The sequence below is a fragment of the Hypanus sabinus genome, chromosome 13, assembly GCF_030144855.1.
Source record: "Hypanus sabinus isolate sHypSab1 chromosome 13, sHypSab1.hap1, whole genome shotgun sequence".
Lineage (NCBI taxonomy): Eukaryota > Metazoa > Chordata > Chondrichthyes > Myliobatiformes > Dasyatidae > Hypanus > Hypanus sabinus.
This window is the reverse complement of record NC_082718.1, coordinates 32,859,760-32,878,223: the sequence shown is the minus strand read 5'-3', so window position 1 is coordinate 32,878,223 and position 18,464 is coordinate 32,859,760. Positions and strand designations below refer to the sequence as shown.

The following is an 18,464-nucleotide window of genomic DNA, read 5'->3' as shown; positions in this document are numbered from 1 at the left end:
CAGTAGTTTAAACTTTGAATTATTCTTTAAGTTTTGTAATTTTAAAATTTATATTTCCAAGACTATTTAACGTTCTACCCTTTTTACAATTGCCTCTTGGTTTACTTTGAAAGCTGAATAACCTTAAATTTCACCATAACTTTCAAGCTTATTTCCGGAGATAAAGCTGCTGAATCTTGTCTGAATTGTTCTCTTTTTTTTCTTTCAGTTAGTCCTGATGAAAGGTCTCAGCCCGAAACGTCAACAGTGCTTCTCCCTATAGATGCTGCCTGGCCTGCTGTGTTCCACCAGCATTTTGTGTGTGTTATTTAGTATACATATATAATTACTAGATATGATTTACTTATTTTTTTCTGTATTATTATGTATTGGATTTTACTGCTGCCGCTAAGTTAATAAACTTCACAACATATGTCAGTGATATTAAACCTGATTCTGAACTAAAAATCCCCTTTGCATTCCTGAAGGTACCAATTTCTGAACCAAGAACATATTAATGCTCCAAATCATTCTTTCCATTGAATAAGTAGCACAATCATATTCAATGAAGAGTTGCTGCTCTTCCCAAATGGACATAAAATAACCCTTGGGACTATTCCAACTAATTTCAATCCCAGTTTATCCGGGAGTACAAGTGGTCCCCGTTTTCTGAATGTTCACTTTACAACATCTTGCTATTACGAAAGACCTAGTTAACTGTTTTTGCTTTTACGAAAAAAGGCAGCACGCGCCCCAAGCAGCCAACCTCCTTCCCCTGGAACTACATTCAGCATCAAGCCGCCATAGTTTAAACACGTGTCTGTGAGCATCTGTGCTTTATCTCGATTTATTTTGTGCATCCGTTAGCAAGACATGTCCTAAGGTATCGGAAAAGCCTAAGAGAGCTCGTAAGGGTGTTACGCTTAGCGTAAAACTGGACATAATTAAGCGTTTTGATCCTGGTCAAGGAAGTAAGGACATTGTCCGCACATTGAACTTGCCTGCATCCACCATTCATAATATTTACATGCAGAGAGAAAGAATCATGAAAGCTGCCAATGTTACTATTGGTTCTGCTCGTAGCAAAGTGGTTTCTTTTAGTCTGCTGGGAACTTTTCTGCAGCTTTATAGTTTAATGTTTACTGGAGAATGCCCAGCAGAACTGAAGAAAATAATTACAGAAGGTGGTCATTCGTATAAGCATGCATTTAACTGTGATGAAACTGCGATTTATTGGAAAAATTGCTGAGCACCCCAGTCTCTGACGACTCAGCCTAACACACCATCAGTGTGCTCACTGTCTTCCAGATTCCAGTAAGTGAAACTACACTGTACATACATTATTTCTACTTTATATAGGCTGTGTATTTTTATGTTATTTGGTATGACTTGGCAGCTTCATAGCTGAAGTGTTACTGGAGAGAGTGCTTCCGCTACTCTCGTAGCACTACGTAGTGAGATTATACGCTATGCTAGACAGTGCCGTAATGATTACAGAAAAGTATTTCTACTTTATATAAAGTGTGTATTTATCATATCATTCCTGCTTTTACTATACGTTACTGTTATTTTAGGTTTTGTGTTTTTTGGCATGATTTTGTAGGTTATTTTTTGGGTCTGGGAACACTCAAATTTTTCCCATATTAGTAAATGGTAATTGCTTATTCACTTGACGACATTCCAGCTTATGAACTGTTTCACAGGAACGCTCTACCTTCAGATAGCAGGGAAAACCTGTATTCCTTGGTACTCTGCCAATACTTATCCCACATCTAATATCAGATTATCTGTTCAATAATAACAACGATAATTTAATATGCTTGGGAAGTGAACTGAGTAACCATTTAGTGCAGCACCTTTATATCAAAATAATCATGAACTGCACATGTAGTATACTAAAATCAATGTAGTGCAATTAAACCATTTTCATAGAATCAAGAGGTTATGTTCTTTATAAAACTCTGGTTAGGCCACATCTAGAGTATTGCGTACAGACAGTTCTGATCACTCCATTTTAGGAAGGACAGAGACTTTGGCAAGCGTGCAAAAGAGGTTTATCAGGATGTAGGCTGATTTAGAGAGCATGTGCCATCATGATAGGCTAGATTAACGTATGTTGTTTGCTCTGGAGAGATGGAGGCTGGAAAACTGACAGAGATTTACAGATTATAAGAGGCATAGATACCGAGTATCTGTTTCCCAGGGTTGAAATGTCTAACACCAGACGGTGTGCTTTGAAAGACTTGGGGGTGGGGGGGGGGGGGGTTAGATGGTTTGGTACTACGGACCAAATGGCCTGTTCCTGTGCAGTCTCTTCTATGTTCTATATTTATGAATCTTAAAATCTCAGGAGATTGGGTACGGTAGTACAGCTGACTCACATCTCCAGTGTCCTAGGCTCAGCCCTGGCCTCCACCACTTTCCAAGTGAAGTCTGCATACTTGCCCTGTCACCACATGGATTTCTTTGAAGCTTCCCAGATTCATCCCACTTCCCAAATTAGGTGGGCTTGGAGGAGAAATGGCCAGTGTAAACTGGTCCTAGTGTACAGCTGAGTGTGAGGAACTGGGCTAATTGATGACAATGTGGAAATAAAACAAGAGTTAATGTGAATGGTGCCTGATGACCAGCATAAACTCAGTGAACATACTGCTAATGATCATGACTAAAATGAATTACAAACTTATTAATTCTCTACATATTGCAAGCTTCAAATACATTCCAATGCAAATTTACTGAGGTATTGTTAGCTTTCCACTGCACATTTATTGAAACTAATCAAAGTAGATACTGCTCTTGACATTGAAGTATATTAACAAGTATAATTTTGTGCTTTTAACTCGGTTTTTTTGTGATGGCTTTCAGTAAATGCATTGTTCTTCGTCATTATTAATGACAGACTGGCACAATGTTACATAACACAAATACCCTTTGAAAAATACAGTAATCTTCAAATAACATGTCCTTTGCTGAAAAAATGCTGATGTCAAGACATACGAAATTGAATTGCTTCTGTAAACATAAATGGTTGATTTACACAAAATTCTACGTTACATACCAGAACATTGGCATGAAACAAAAATCTTCATTGTAATTGTAAAGGTTTAATACAGGATTACAGATAATTCTCCTTTATATCACAATATAACCCTATGAATATAAAGATAAAATTCAAGACTGTCATCTGACTGTACATATATACAGTCGGCCCTCCTTTTCTGCGAGGGATTGGTTCCGGGGCCCCACACGAATACCAAAAAAATGCAGATGCTCAAGTCCCTTATTCAACCTGTTCAATGCGGTGGACCTTAGGACCCAGTGGAAACCCAGACCTTATTTAACCTGTCTCAGTGCGGTGGATATTAGGACCCAGCAGCAGAGCTCTGAATTTGCAGTGTTTCTGTTCACAAAAATAATCATGATCACGATTGAAAATAAAGTGGAAATAATAAAGCAATTGGAAAGAGGTGAAATGCCATCGGTCATTGGAAAAGCGTTAGGTTACAGTCGGTCAACGATCAGAACGATTTTAAAAGATAAAGTGAGAAAGCCCCTGCCCTGACGAAAGCTACAATTATTATTAAGCAACGCAGTGGTTTAATTATTGTGTTTTTGATCTTCCACATCAACCAGGCAAGGATGAAGAGCACGCTCAGGAGTGTTCTGTCACTGGATTAAACTCAGGTCCGGCAATGAAACATATGCTCTTAAGTGTTTTATATACATAGAAAGGTAAAATATATACTAAGACAAACATCTGACTAACTGACACTAAATAATACCGGATATACCTGTTCCGACTTACTTAGTAAGAGAACTTCTGATTTTTTTTTCGATCCCGATCCACAGTAACCTATGCACATCTTCCCGTATACTTTAAATCATCTCTAGATTACTTAAAATACCTAATACAATGTAAATGTTATGTAAAATAGTTGTTACACTGCATTGTTTAGGGAATAATGACAAGAAAAAGTCTGTACATGCTCGAACAACAAATGCTGGAAGAACACTTCCGGGTTTTCTCAATTCACGGTTGGTTGAATTTGTGCATGCGGAACTCGCGGATAAGGAGGGCCAACTGTATACATATACACTATATACGTATATATATGTGTGTGTGGGTGTGTGTGTATATATGTGTGTGTGTGTATATATACATACATACACACACACTTATATATGCACACACTATATATATGTAGTGTGCATATAAATACACTATAGTGTGCATATGTATATACACACACACTATATATGTAGTGTGCATATATATACACTATATATATAGTGTGTATATGTGTGTGTGTGTGTGTATATATATATAAAACACACACACACACACACTATATACACACACACAACCAAATGAACCAATATTCCTCTGAATCACAGTTCACCAACATATTTCAAACTTCAAGACAATGACAGATATTCTATAAAAGCCAACGATCCAAAGAGCGCTACTCACAGAGCGGGGCTGAAGCAGAGTCAGACAGCTGACCCCTAGCCGCAGGGGGTAAGTCTAATCATTTCGATGATTAAATGGTACAGCATCTGCACTACGTACTTAATGCAAACTAGCATGCACTGTACAAAAATATTCAAAACATTAATTAAACCACAATCAAAAAATAACTAACTTAATATTAGAACCGGATGTTTTATTATAATTATGGATTTTTAGGAAGGAAAGACCTCTTTAAAGACTAGCAATACCTCTGGATGGGATAAACTCATCTTTTAAGAATTGGCCAACATCATGCTGAATTACACATTCAAATTGCTGGAGGAACTCAGCAGGTCAGGCAGAGCCTATATCTATGAAAACAAATAAGTCCACTTTTTGGGCAAAGACTCTTCTTCAGGACTGGAAAGGAAGAGGGAAAGAATGAAAAGAATATAGAATAAGGGGATGTGGTGGGGGAGGGGGGAGGTCAAACTCAAAGTTGATAGGAGAAGCCAGGTGGGTGGGGAAGCAGATGATGAAGTAGAGAGCTGGGAAGTGATATCTGGAAGAGCTGGAGAAGGAATCTGTTGGGAAAGGAGAGTGAACCATGGGAGAAAGGGAAGGAGGGGTACCAGGGGAGGTGATAGACAGGCGAGGAGAAAAGAGTTAAGTGGGGGCAGAGTAAAAAATGGAAGAGGGAAGAAGGGGGGGGGAATTAGGGGGAGTTAGAGAAATCGATGTTCATGCCATCAGACTGGGGGCTTCCCAGATGGAAATAAAGATAGGAATTAAAATGGCTGACCACCAGGAATTCTGCTTTTTTCCAGATAGAGCCAAGTCTCACCAATGTAGAGGAGGCCAGATCAGGACAACCCCAACAAATCTGCGGGTGAATTGTTGCCTCACCTGAAAGGACTGTTTGGGGACTGAATGGTGGTGAGGAAGGACATGCATGGTAGGGGCAGCACTCCTTCCACTTGCAAGGATAAGTGCCAGAGGAAGATTACTGAAGAGGAACGAATGGACAAGGGAATCATGGAGAGAACGATAGCTGCAGAAAACACTGTGAGGCAAAGATATGTTTAGTGGTAGGATCCTATTGAAGGTGGCGGAAGTTGCAAAGAATGATGTGCTGGACGCAGAGGCTCATGGGGAGGTAGGTGAGGACAAGACGTACTCTATCCCTGTCAAGACAGTGGGAAGGTGGGTTGAGGGCAGATTTACAGGAAATGGAGGTCATGGGGGTGAAAGCAGCATCAATGGTGGAGGAAGGGAAAACACATTTTTTGAAGAACATCTCTGATGCTGAGTTAATGACTACCAACGTAGTGCACTAACAACTACTGCAGCCTGATGAACACACTCAGCCCCTACAAAGCAATTTCTGACATTGAGACTCCTCCAAATCATTCCAGCATCTGCTATCCTTAATCTCACTAATCTGTTTAGCGTAATTAACATTATTCCCTGCCACAATCCATACTGCTGACCATTCATCATTCTAAACCTTATTCACAGAGTTTTCATTACTCTTCTCACCATCTTTACTCATCTCTCAATCACATCCACATGCTACACCAATAATGTCTGCAAGAAATTATGGTCATATGCATCATTGAGCACTACATTTTAACACTCAAAGACAACTGAAACACAAACATGTATCAACTAATGAGGCTAGAAAGAGAAAGGATAGGATGATGCCTAGATAAAATACTGGTGTAGGAGGGACGACTATACGTATTTGGATCATTGGGGTTGCTTCTTAGGTAGGTGGCAACATCAAGATTTTCTTCAAGAGGGTATACCTCAAGAAGGCATTCATCATTAAGACAAGAAAGTCTGTAAATGCTGGAAATTTAAAGCAACAATTACAAAATGCTGGAGGAACACAGCAGGTCATGCATTCTATGGAGATGAATAAACAGTCGATGTTTTGGGCTGGGTCCCATCTTCAGGACTGGAAAGGAAGGGGGAAAGATACCAGAATAAAAAAGGAAGGAGGGGAAGGAAGATAGCTAGAAGGTAATAGGTGAAGCCAGGTGAGTTGGAAAGATAAAGGACTGGAGAGGAAGGAATCTGAGAATCTAATCGAGGACAATCACCATTTGGAACATGGCCTCTTCTCATTACTAGCATCAAGAGACTGCACAGGAATTTGAAGACTCACATTCAACAGTTCAGGAATAACTCCTTTTTGATTTATTATTTATTTATTGAGATAGAGTGCGGAATGGGCTCCTCTGTCCCTTCGAGCTGTGCTGTCCAGCAATTTGCCCAATTTAACCCTAGCCTAACCATGGGACAATTTACAACAACCAAGTAACCTACCAATGAATGCCTTTGGACGTGGAAGGAAACCAGAGCATCCAGAGGATACCCAGGCAGTCCTTGGAAGCAGCAGTGGGAATTGAACCTGAATTGCTGGAACCATAAGCACTGCTATGCTACCCTCAATTATAAGACTTCTGTACTGTCCATGAATACAACCTTATTATTCTTCTATTGCACTATTTTTGTAATTTACAGTTATTTTCTGCCTTTGCTCACACTGCTGCCACAAAACCACCAACCATATCATACAAGACAGGGTTAACAAACCTGAATGTGGACCAGTAATGAAAGGTCAGATTGCATATAAACTGGAGTGAAGAAATCACTATCATTGCAAAGGGGTTTTCTCAAACTACCTCAAAAGGATTTAAACTAAATTTCCTTGGGGGGGGGGCGGGGGGGAAGAAGAGTGAGAAAGCATGCAGCACAGTAGGTGGAGAACCGTAAAGAATAATTCCAGTGGTACAGCAAACTAGAGAGCCTCTCTTGTAATTCAAATGAGAATAGAGCATGATCAGCACTTGGAATGAATTACAATAATCAAAGAAATATGGTTAAGGGAAAAGAAGGATTGGCAGCTGAAGGTTTCAGGGTAGAGAAGTTTCAAATGCGACAGAGGAAAACAAAGGAGGAAGGGGAATCACACTGCTGATTAGGGGAAACTTAACAGGAGTAATTAAAGAGGATATGCTGGAGGTGTTATCCAGTGACAGAAACATAGAAAACATACAGCGCAATACAGGCCCTTCAGCCCACAAAGCTGTGCCGAACATGTCTCTACCTATGAACTACCTAATATACCCATAGCCCTATTTTTCTAAGCTCCATGTACCTATCCAGGAGCCTCTTAAAAGACCCTATCATATCCGCCTCCACCACCGCCAGCAGCCCATTCCACGCACTCACTGCTCTCTGAATAAAAAACTTACCCCTGACACCTCCTCTGTACCTACTTCCAAGCACCTTAAAACTATGCCCTCTCTTGTGCTAGCCATTTCAGCCCTGGGGAAAAATCTCTGACTATCCACATGATCAATGCCTCTCATCATGTTATACACCTCTATCAGGTCACCTCTCATCCTCCGTCGCTCCAAGGAGAAAAGGCCGAATTTACTCAATCTATTCTCATAAGATATGCTCCCCTATCCAGGCAACATCCTTGTAAATCTCCTCTGCACCCTTTCTATGGTTTCCACATCCTTCCTGTAGTGAGGCAACCAGAAATGAGCATAGTACTCCAAGTGGGGTCTGACCAGGGCCCTATATAACTGCAACATTATTTCTCGGCTCTTAAACTCAATCCCACAATTGCTAAAGGCCAATGCACCGTATATCTTCTTAACCACAGAGTCAATCTGTATAGCAACTTTGAGTTTCCTATGGACTCAAGACACCAAGATCACCTGATCCTCCACACTGCCAAGAGTCTTACCATTAATGCTCAATTCTGTCATCATATTTGACCTATCAAAATGAACCACTTCACACTTATCTGGGTTGAACTCCACACCTGCCACTTCTCAGCCCAGTTTTGCATCTTATCGATGTCTCACTGTAATCTGTGACAGCCCTCCACACTGTCCATAACACCCCCAAACTTTGTGTCATCAGCAAATTTACTAACCCATCCCTCAACTTCCTCAACCATGTCCTTTATATTTAAAAAAATCACAAAGAGTAATGGTCCCAGAACAGATTCCTGAGGCATACCACTGGTCACCAGCCTCCATACAGAATATGACCTGTCTACAACCACTCTTTGCCTTCTGTGGGCAAGCCAGTTCTGGATCCACAAAGCAATGTCCCCCTGGATCCCACACCTCCTTACTTTCTCTATAAACCTTGCATGGGGTACCTTATCAAATGCCTTGCAAAAATCCATACACTACATCTAAGACTCTATATCAATGTGTTCAGTCACATCTTCAAAAAATTCAATCTGGCTTGTGAGGGACAAACTGCCTTTCACAAAGCCATGCTAACTATTCCTAATCATATTTTGCCTCTCCAAATGTTCATAAATCCTGCCTCTCAGGATCTTCTCCATCAACTTACCAACCACTGAAGTAAGACTCACTGGTCTATAATTTGCTGGGCTATCTCTACTCCCTTTCTTGAATAAGGGAACATCTGCAACCCTCCAATCTTCCAGAACTTCTCCCATCCTCATTGATGATGCAAAGATCATTGCCAAAGGCTCAGCAATCTCCTCCTTCACTTCCCACAGTAGCATGGGGTACATCCCATCGGGTCCCGATGACTTATCCAACTTGATGTTTTCCAAAAGCTCCAGCACATCCTCTTCCTTAATGTCTACATTCTCAAGCTTTTCAGTCCACTGCAAGTCATCCCTACAATCACCAAGATCCTTTTCCGTAGTGAATACTGAAGCAAAGTATTCATTAAGTACCTCCGCTATTTCCTCCAGTTCCATACACAATTTTTCACAGTTGCACTTGATTGGCCCTATTCTTTCACATCTTCTCCTCTTGCTCTTCACATACTCAAAGAATGCCTTGGGGTTTTCCTTAATCCTGTCCACCAAGGCCTTCTCATGGCCCCTTCTGGCTCTCCTAATTTCCTTTTTAAACTCCTTGCTGCTAGCCTTATAATCTTCTAGATTCCTATCATTACCTAGTTTTTTTGAAGCTTTTGTAAGCTCTTCTTTTCTTGACTAGATTTACAACAGCCTTTGTACACCATGGATCTTGTACCCTACCATCCTTTCCACGTCTCGTTGGAACGTATACCTACTCAGAATCCCATGCAAATATCCCCTGAACATTTGCCACATTTCTCCCATACATTTCCCTGAGGACATCGGTTTCCAATTTATGCTTCCAAGTTCCTGCCTGACAACCTCATAATTCCCCTTACTCCAATTAAACGTTTCCCTAACTTATCTGTTCCTATCCCTCTCCAATGCTATGGTAAAGTAGATAGAACTGTGATCACCATCTCCAAAATAATCTCCCACTGAGAGATTACTTCCCAAATTAGAATAAAAAGAGGGGCAATCGCTTTGCTGGCGATACACTATAGATGTAGGAGCCATCTATCTATTTTCCAGCTGTCCGTATTATATTTTGTGTTGTGCTTTTATTATGGGTAATTTGTCACACGAGTTGGGACGTGGAGAAGAGAATGAGTAGTCACACATACTCTCTTTATTAGATTTAATTTAGTTTGAGGGAGAGAGCCGGGGCTGATTTTTTTTTTGTTGACCACTTATGTTTATTTACAATCTTTGTTATATCACTAATTTTAGTTTGTTAGTTTTTTTTCCATTGGAAGATCATGTGTCTTTGCTGGCTATGTAATAAAGAATCAAACATACTTCTTTCAACTTGGAACTCTTATTTGGAAGTACATCACAGTGTCAACTCCCTTACTTGGTCTTTCAGCAGTTTTGGTTTGTTTTCAAGTAGCTGCTATAATAGGCCTCCCATTAGTCATCAGGATTTAAATACAGATATGTAAGGAAATCGCAGCAAAAAGCAAGAGTTATAGATGTGGAGGACTTTAACTTAGTGCAAGGGGTTTAGATAGGGTAGAACGTATTTACATCCAAGTTATTTGGCCCAACATATATAGATGTACTTAAGACAGGGTAATATATGACTTCATCTCAGGAGATGAAGTTGCGCAGATGGTGCAAGTGTAACTGAAGGAACACTGAGACACGTGGCCATAATTCTGCAAGTTTCTAATTTTGGAAAGGAATAAAGTTGCATGTCAAGTTAATGTCATGAATGGGGGGGGGAGGTGGGAAACAGAGATGGTGGTGGTTGAGTTGATTTCAACAGCATAAACGTGGAGCTGGTAGAAGTAGATGGTGATTGAATAAAACAGCTGACAAATGTGAACTTTCTAAAAGAATTCAGAGCCAGTATTTTTCCAGCTGGAGCGAAAGGCAAAGATGGTGAAATTAGGGAATCCGAGATGACAAATGATACTAAAGGTCTGAAGAAGAGGGGAAAGATATAGCAGCATAAACGCAGACTGAGGGAGCTTCTTTAGAAATATAGTGTTTAGGAAAGAACTTACATTAGGAGAGGAAAAAGGGATCATGAAATATCTTTAGCAAAATTGAGATTTGCATGTGCAGTGGATTCCGGTTAATCAGGACCACTACATTTCAGCCCAATTAAACAACTGCCCCAATAAACTGGTTTTATTGAAATAGTTAAAGGAATTTCAATAAAGTACAATTTAACAAAATAACAAATTGTATATTTAAATAAAATACTGAACTAATTAGAATACCTCCAATACTACTACAGTACTATAAAACCATTAGTTCCTAATAGAGAAATTCATCCAGAGTACACTGCCGTGGTCTTTTGATTAGCTGTAAATTAACAAAACCAGCGCAGACACCTAGTGTAGATAATAGACTGTCTTCATACAAGGTTTTTGACAATCACATCCTCCAAATCTTAATTATTATAACATTCAAGATTATTGACATCTTCAAATCATTCATAGTTCCTAACTTGTTTTCAATCCCAGCCATTTCTGACATCACCAAACTTGAATGCTTAAAACAGTTCCTGAATTCTCTCACTGCGTATTTCTCATCAGCTATCAGTGACAAAAATAATCACTGCTTTTTGAACGCAAGCACACGCAACTGAATCAGGAATCTGGTGGTGTGGACTTCAGGCTTCTGCATCTCCTGCATGGCCTAATTGGTGGGGAACTTTGCCTTCTTGCCTCCTGTAGATATTACCAATGTGGGAAAGGCTGTATACTTAGACTTTAGAAAGGCACTTGACAAGGTTCCAGAAGGTTAAAGAACAATAGATCCATGGCAAACTGGTTAATTTGATCTAAAAGTGGCTGCGAGGATATATTTCCAACAGATAAACCTCTATTACCAATTACACACCGTAAGTACTAGTATTTGTGACCTATATAATGCAGCACAGCAGCAGATTGGTTAGTGTAACACTTTACAGCACCAGCAATTAGGGATTCAATTCCTGCCACTGCCATAAGTAGTGTCCATGTCCTCCCTGTAACCGTAAGGGTTTCTTCCTCATTTTCTTCCCACATTCCAAAGACATACGAGTTAGGGTCAGTAAATTACGGCATGCAATGTCGGTGCAGGAAGGATAGCAACACTTGTAAGCTGCCCCAGCACATCCTGTAATGGTTGGTCATTAATCCAAATTATGTTTTTTACTGTATGTATCAGTGTAATTTTTCTTTGCTCATTAGTTGTTGTCTATCTTGTTAGGTGATGTCTTTCACTGATTCCATTGTGCTTCTTGTATTTACTGTGTTTGCCCGCATGAACCTGAAACTCGCGGATGTACTTGTTGCCATATGTACTTTAATAATAAATTTACTTTGAACTTTCAACAAATAAAGCTCATCTGACAACTTGCAAGTGAAAATACAAGGTAAATTAATAAATTTAATGAGAGTTAGTAATTTAATAAATTTAATAAATCTAATGAGATGAGAGTTAGTGGTAATGTGCATAGTGATGAACAAAGCGCACAGTCTGAGCTTGTTCACATAGTAAGTGGGACAGACCATTGGCAAATGGAATTTAGTCCTGGCAAGTGCACGGTGATCCACTTTGGAAAGTCTAATAGGAAAATGATATATACAGTAAAGGGTGAAAAACCAAGAAATATTAATGGACAAAGGGGCCTTGGAGTACATCTCCACAGATCCCTAAAAACAGGCTACACAGATAGACATGTGTCATGCTTGCCTTTATAGGTCAGAGAACTTAATATAAAAGTTAGGAATTAATTTACCAATTTACAGTACTTAACACTGGTTAGATCCCAATTTGAATAGTATGTGCAACTCTGGTCACCAAGAATGTGGTTGCACTGGAGAGAGTGCAAAGAATATTCACCAGAATATTGGTCTTCCATTCTAGGGAGAGGTTGGTCTGGATGTATTTATACTCACTAGTGTGAAGGAAGCTGAAAGATGATCTGATGGAGTTACACAAGGTAGACAGACAGAAACTAATCCCATGATAGAAGTATTAAAAGCATGAGAGAGTAGTTTTAAGGCAAGAGATCTGAAATGGTTGGCACCTGAAAGTTGGTGCCAGTGATGGAAGTGGAGTCAGGTGCAAGCACTACATTTAAAAGGCTTTTAAATAGACAAGAGTTGGAAGGATTATTGACTATTTACAATAACCCCAGTTGGCCTAAATTTAGGCAAATGGTACTACTGAAGACGAGCAATAAGGTGAATATGAACCTGGTGTGCCAAACAGCCCGTTTCTGTCATTCCTCGTGAAGGTTATCTTTCAGCTCAATGACTTAAAATCTGCACAAGTGCAAGAGAAACTTTTTCAGTTGTGTATGTTTCTCTAAACTGCAAATTCTTATTGAATTGTTTCAATCGGGTACCTTCAAGGGAAGACGGCCATGAAGGAAGTTTATGAATTGCATTCCTAAGGCAATGATACACAGCTTGAGAAAAATGATACACATTTTTCCAGTAAGATGTTAAACCTACTGAACTTGCACCATAGCAAAAGCAATTGTTCCTAGTCAATACCATTTTGGAAACAAAGCAGTTCCTTTGAGGGAAAATAAACTGATCATACTATGCAAGTCAACTTTAAATATTTTGATTTAAGAATAAATACTGACCTAACCATCAGCTATAACAGCTCCTTTATTAAAACAGGGGCAGGGATCCCTTGGTATAGGTGAGAAGGTAGACCAGGGCTCTGTTAAAATTGGTATCTTTTAGCAGGCTTCATTCACTCACTGGTGAGATTTAGACTCGACCTAGATTAGTGTGCCTCAGACTCAAAGTTAATGATTCAGCAACTGAGCCATTTCAGATACACGAGAACAAATCTACACTGGCAATCAAACACTTGATTAAAAGGTTAATCTTTAGAAGCATCTTAAATGTGCAAAGATCTTGTATGAAGCAAACAAACTTAAATAGAAATCAGGTCCAAGATCTGAGTAATCAAAGGCATATGGCTGCCACTGATAGAGCAACATAAACCAGGAATATACAAAAGGCTAGAATTGTTTAATCACAACAACCTCAGATTATGCAAAGGGTGATAAAGGTTACAAAGAAAGTCACTTCCACTTCACAATACCCTTAAAGTACTAGAAACACTGACACGATCTGCTTGTATATGAAAAATCTCAATCCTCTGGATAAATACAATTCTTTACATCCCTGCCCTCAACGGAAACTCCTTGTATTCAATTTCTCAACATCCCAAAGAGAAAGATGATCATTCCAATAGCCCTGTCAAACTCCATAAGAATGTTTTGATTAAATGTGATCACGCCTCATTCTTCTACAGTATAGGCCAACTTGGCTTAATTACACATACTGAAAGAATCAGTCTGATGAAATGGGAACAGAAAATGCTTGTTTACAGAAATGTGCAAAAATCTTAGCAATAGAATGAATATACACACACACACAGGCGCCCCCCCCCCCCCCCAAGGGTGCCTTAAGGCTTTTGCACAGTATTGCAGGAATGTTATTACATGGTACTGCTGCAGAAAAAAACTTAAATGACATTTGTGAGTGATGACAAACCCGATCCTGATATGGGTCTCTATTGTGGACTGCTGAATAGGAAGTGGGTAGGGAGAGGGGAATCATACTTGGGAAAAGGGGAAGGGAGAGGGAAGCACCAGAGAGACATTCTATGATGACCAATAAACCAATTGTTTGGAATCAAGTGACCTTGCCTGATGTCTCAGGGCTGGGTGGCACCCATGCCATTCTATTCCACCCCCCCACCACCCTGGCGCTCCTCCTCTGCCACTTGTCCTACCCTCCCCCTCGTCATTCCCAAAATCCTTGGCTCCCGCCAGATTTACAAACTCGCTCTCCACTCCACAAGTGCAGTACTGTGCAAGAAGTCTTAGGTACGTATATAGATAGTAGGGTGGCTAAGACTTTTGCACAGTACTGCATCTACGTAGATCATACAGTATCTGTGGAAAAACTGTTAACATTTGATTTTGATGACTGATTTTGGAACCATAACAGTAATATGAAATAGCAACCTTGCCTGCCAAATATTCCTAGCATTTTACACTTGATTTCTAACATCTGCAGTTTTGCTTTTGCTTTTCAATGCAATGAACTTTGAAACACACTGTGGCAAACAAGACGACCAGAAATTGGATAGTATTTCATATGCAGTTTCATATTACATGTAAAATTTCTGTGAGACTGCTTTATTCCTGTAAATAAATCCCTTTATGGTATTGCATATGCAAATATATTATTTGCCTTACTAAGTAACAGCTGAACCTCCAAACCAACTTTCAGGGATTTACCTATCTCTAAACACCAACAACTTTCAAGCACTCACCTTTTAAAACTCTTTCAAACGAAGTAGATGACCTTACATTTTTCCACATTTTCCATCTGTCATATGCACATATATTCACCTACCCTCTGCATATTTTTCACAACTTTCAGTTTCACTTATTGGCAGCTTTCACTTGGCTTGCTGACTCATATCATTTGAGTTAGTTCAGGTGCCACCACCAATCCCTGCATCAAGCCACTACTACAAGTCTCCAGTAACCTCGTTACCATTTCTTTAATTGGAAATTAGAGTCATAGATCACAACAGCAAAGAAACAGGCCCTTTGCCCCATTAGTCCATGCTTAACTGTTAATCTACCTAGTCCTATTGACCTACACCCAAATCACAGCCGCCCATACCCCTCCCATTCATGTACCTATCTAAATTTCTCTTAAATGCTGAAATCAAACCCAAATCCGCCACTTCTACTGGCAGCTCGATCCACACTCCCTCCATCCTCTGAGTGAAGAAGTTCCTCCCTCAGGTTCCCCTTAAAAATTCCACCTTGTATATAAAAACAAACAATTGAGGTGGCAGGATAGCGTAGTGCAACGCTTAATGGTACCAGGGACCCAAGGTTCAATTCCCGCAGCTGCCTGAGAGGAGTTTGTACATTCTCCCCGTGACCGTGTGGGTTTCCTCTGGGTGCTCTGGTTTCCTCCCACAGTCCAAAGTCATACTGGTTGGTTGGTTAATATGGCCATTGTAAACCGTCCCGTAATTAGTCTCAAAGGGCCGGAAGGGCATATTCCGCACTGTATCTCAATAATTAAAAAAAACAGAATGCAAGTTCTTTGATAATAGCAAACCTTTAACTCTTTAACTCTTAAAATCATTTGCACTAACAACTTTAATGCAATTCAAGATCTGATACATTTAATTCACCAGCAGACTTGGGCACAAATTCCATTTGGACTAACAGGACGACCAACTAGTTGTCAGAATTCTACATTGAATAGTTGGAAAAGATTCAACATAGTAAGCTCATGTGTAAAAGACTGAAGTCTCATACGTGAAAACAAAGTTCACGACATATGCTGGTGATATTAAACCCGATTCTGAAACGTATCAATTAGAACACCTTCCGGAGAAATTGATTCAAAAATTATTGCAGCTCTATTCGATATTATTCTGCTCTACATCTGGATTGCATTACACCAAAAAGAAAGCTTTCAATCAGTGTGCAACAAAGAAATATAATACTAATTGCCACTTAAAGGGGTATGATAATGGCTATAGTTTTACAGAATATCAGAGGGAGGGACAAAAGTGAACAGCCCTATTTGCCTGGCTATATGTCGGAGAGAGAACGTAGCTGGGTGCTTTACACCACAACAAGAATTCTGCAGTAAAAGGGTGTTTTCCAAACATAAATAATTCCATTTCTATACAAAAACAGATAACCTTCTGAGTTAACATTTAAACAGTCACTTGTGTAAATCTGCGAAACAGAAAATATAAATTAAAGCATTCCAATTTTTTATGTTCTGCATTGGATCCAGAGTAACAAATTTTTTCACTACCCTTTACACTTGTGTAATAGAAATGACATTAAACAATCTTGAATCTTAATATGCTGTTTAATAACATTAAATCAGAGATATCAAATTTATTTGCCGAATAAACATTTACCTGGTAAATACCATTCCCCATTTAAATGACACTTTTCAAGAGGCATACAAAATTATTTTATTCATCCAAAATGAAAGCTACTCAATAAAGGCTGTACAATTAGCATGTTTTCCAATAGTAGCTGATTTGTAAAGCCAGACCAATAGGCCTATTCCTTAAATTTCTTCCCAATTCTAAATGTTGACCTAGCTCAGCTATGTTCTGCAAATAAACATTAATTTGAAGACTTATCATTAAAAATAAAAACTTACCGGTATGCACACTTAAAATTAAAGGATTCTTGCAATAAAAACACATAAAATTTAAGGACGCTTGCAATGGGGGACATGAAGAACCTGATATTCACGAAACCCTGACCCTTTGCCCAAGAAAAACGTGTTATAGAGATAGATGCTACAGTGCATCCTACATACCCTGTACAGTACAGCCTATCAGAACCCATCCTGCTGCTGGTGGAAATTGCACTTTCGGTGTGATGCCAGGCGACCTGCGACTCCTGGGACTAAGGCGGAGCAACCCCTGTAACTTTATCTTGCATTGTTGCTATTTCGTGTTTTATTTGCATTCATTCTCGCCTTACCTTTCTTCTCTTGTTTGCACGGTTCCTGTTACGGCCAAACGACGACAGGAGCAGGAGAGGAGGGGGAAGGGGCCGAACACAGAAAGCCGCGACCAAGCCAACCAGTTCACCGCCCTACAAGCCCCGAGCCTCCCCCCTGATGTTAAGAGCCAAAAGCGTTTCCCACTGTCCCCAATAGAAGAGGAACGATAAAACGCAAAGCGACTAAGTACGAGACCAGCAACAGATCCTCCAGCCCCGCGCGCATGCGCGCTCACCACCAATGCCCCCCACCGACCGGCGAGCGCACGCGCCAAGAGGCCCCCCCCCCCCTCGGGTCGGATGTGGAGTCTGCGCCGCACTGCAGCGACCCTTCACTCCGCTCGCCCGGTGGCCAATCAAAGCGCGAGGAAGGGAGCCCCGCGCCGCCGCGACCCTTCACTCCGCTCGCCCGGCGGCCAATCAAGGAGCGGGGAAGAGCGCGCCGTGCAGCCGCGACCCTTCTCGCCGCTCACTAAGCGGCCAATCAAAGAGCGAGAGGGAGCTGCGCCGGCGCAGCAGCTCCTCCCTTCTTCTCCGGAGCCTTGTGGTGCGATTAAAGCGTTGCCTGCTATTGCAGCGGATTGTAACTGTTTATTATAATCATAACTTTCTCTGTAAAGCACTGATGTAGTTCAAGGTGCTTAAAATGGAATAAAAGTACAAACATGGAAAAAAGATTAGTTAAAACTAAGGTTAAACATGTTTTGAGCTGGGTCTGCATCCCTTATAGTTTTGGGAATTGAATTTCACAGTTTATGAGCGTAGTTCAAAAAAGCTGATCTGCCAATTATCTTTTGAGGGAGATTGCTTAAACCCTGGGGAGGCACGGTAGAGTAATGATTAGCACAACGCTTTACAATATAGACAATGCGGATCCCCACTCCTGCCTGTAAGGAGTTTATGTGCTCTCCCCGTGAGGAAGCATTACTCTGCCATTAAACACCCAGTTTCTCCCATTTTATTCTCATGGTATTCAAATGGTTCAATTTAATATCAGAGAATGTATGTTGTATACAACCTGAAATTCTTACTCTTCGCAGACATCCATGAAACAAGAAATGCCATGGAATGAATGATAAAAATATCAGAACCCCGGAGCACCCCGCTCCCATTCATCAGAACTC

At 40.3% G+C, this 18,464-nt stretch overlaps 1 protein-coding gene across 1 annotated transcript in view; it reads right to left on the bottom strand.

Annotated features, from left to right (window-relative positions):
• Positions 1–17,709, bottom strand: part of LOC132403771 (transcriptional regulator QRICH1-like) — a 56,034-nt gene extending 38,325 nt beyond the window's left edge. The window contains exon 1 of the mRNA XM_059987449.1: positions 17,320–17,709. The gene's annotated coding sequence lies outside the window, so the exon portion shown is untranslated. The remainder of the gene's footprint in view (positions 1–17,319) is intronic.
• Between the last annotated feature and the right edge of the window lie 755 nt (positions 17,710–18,464).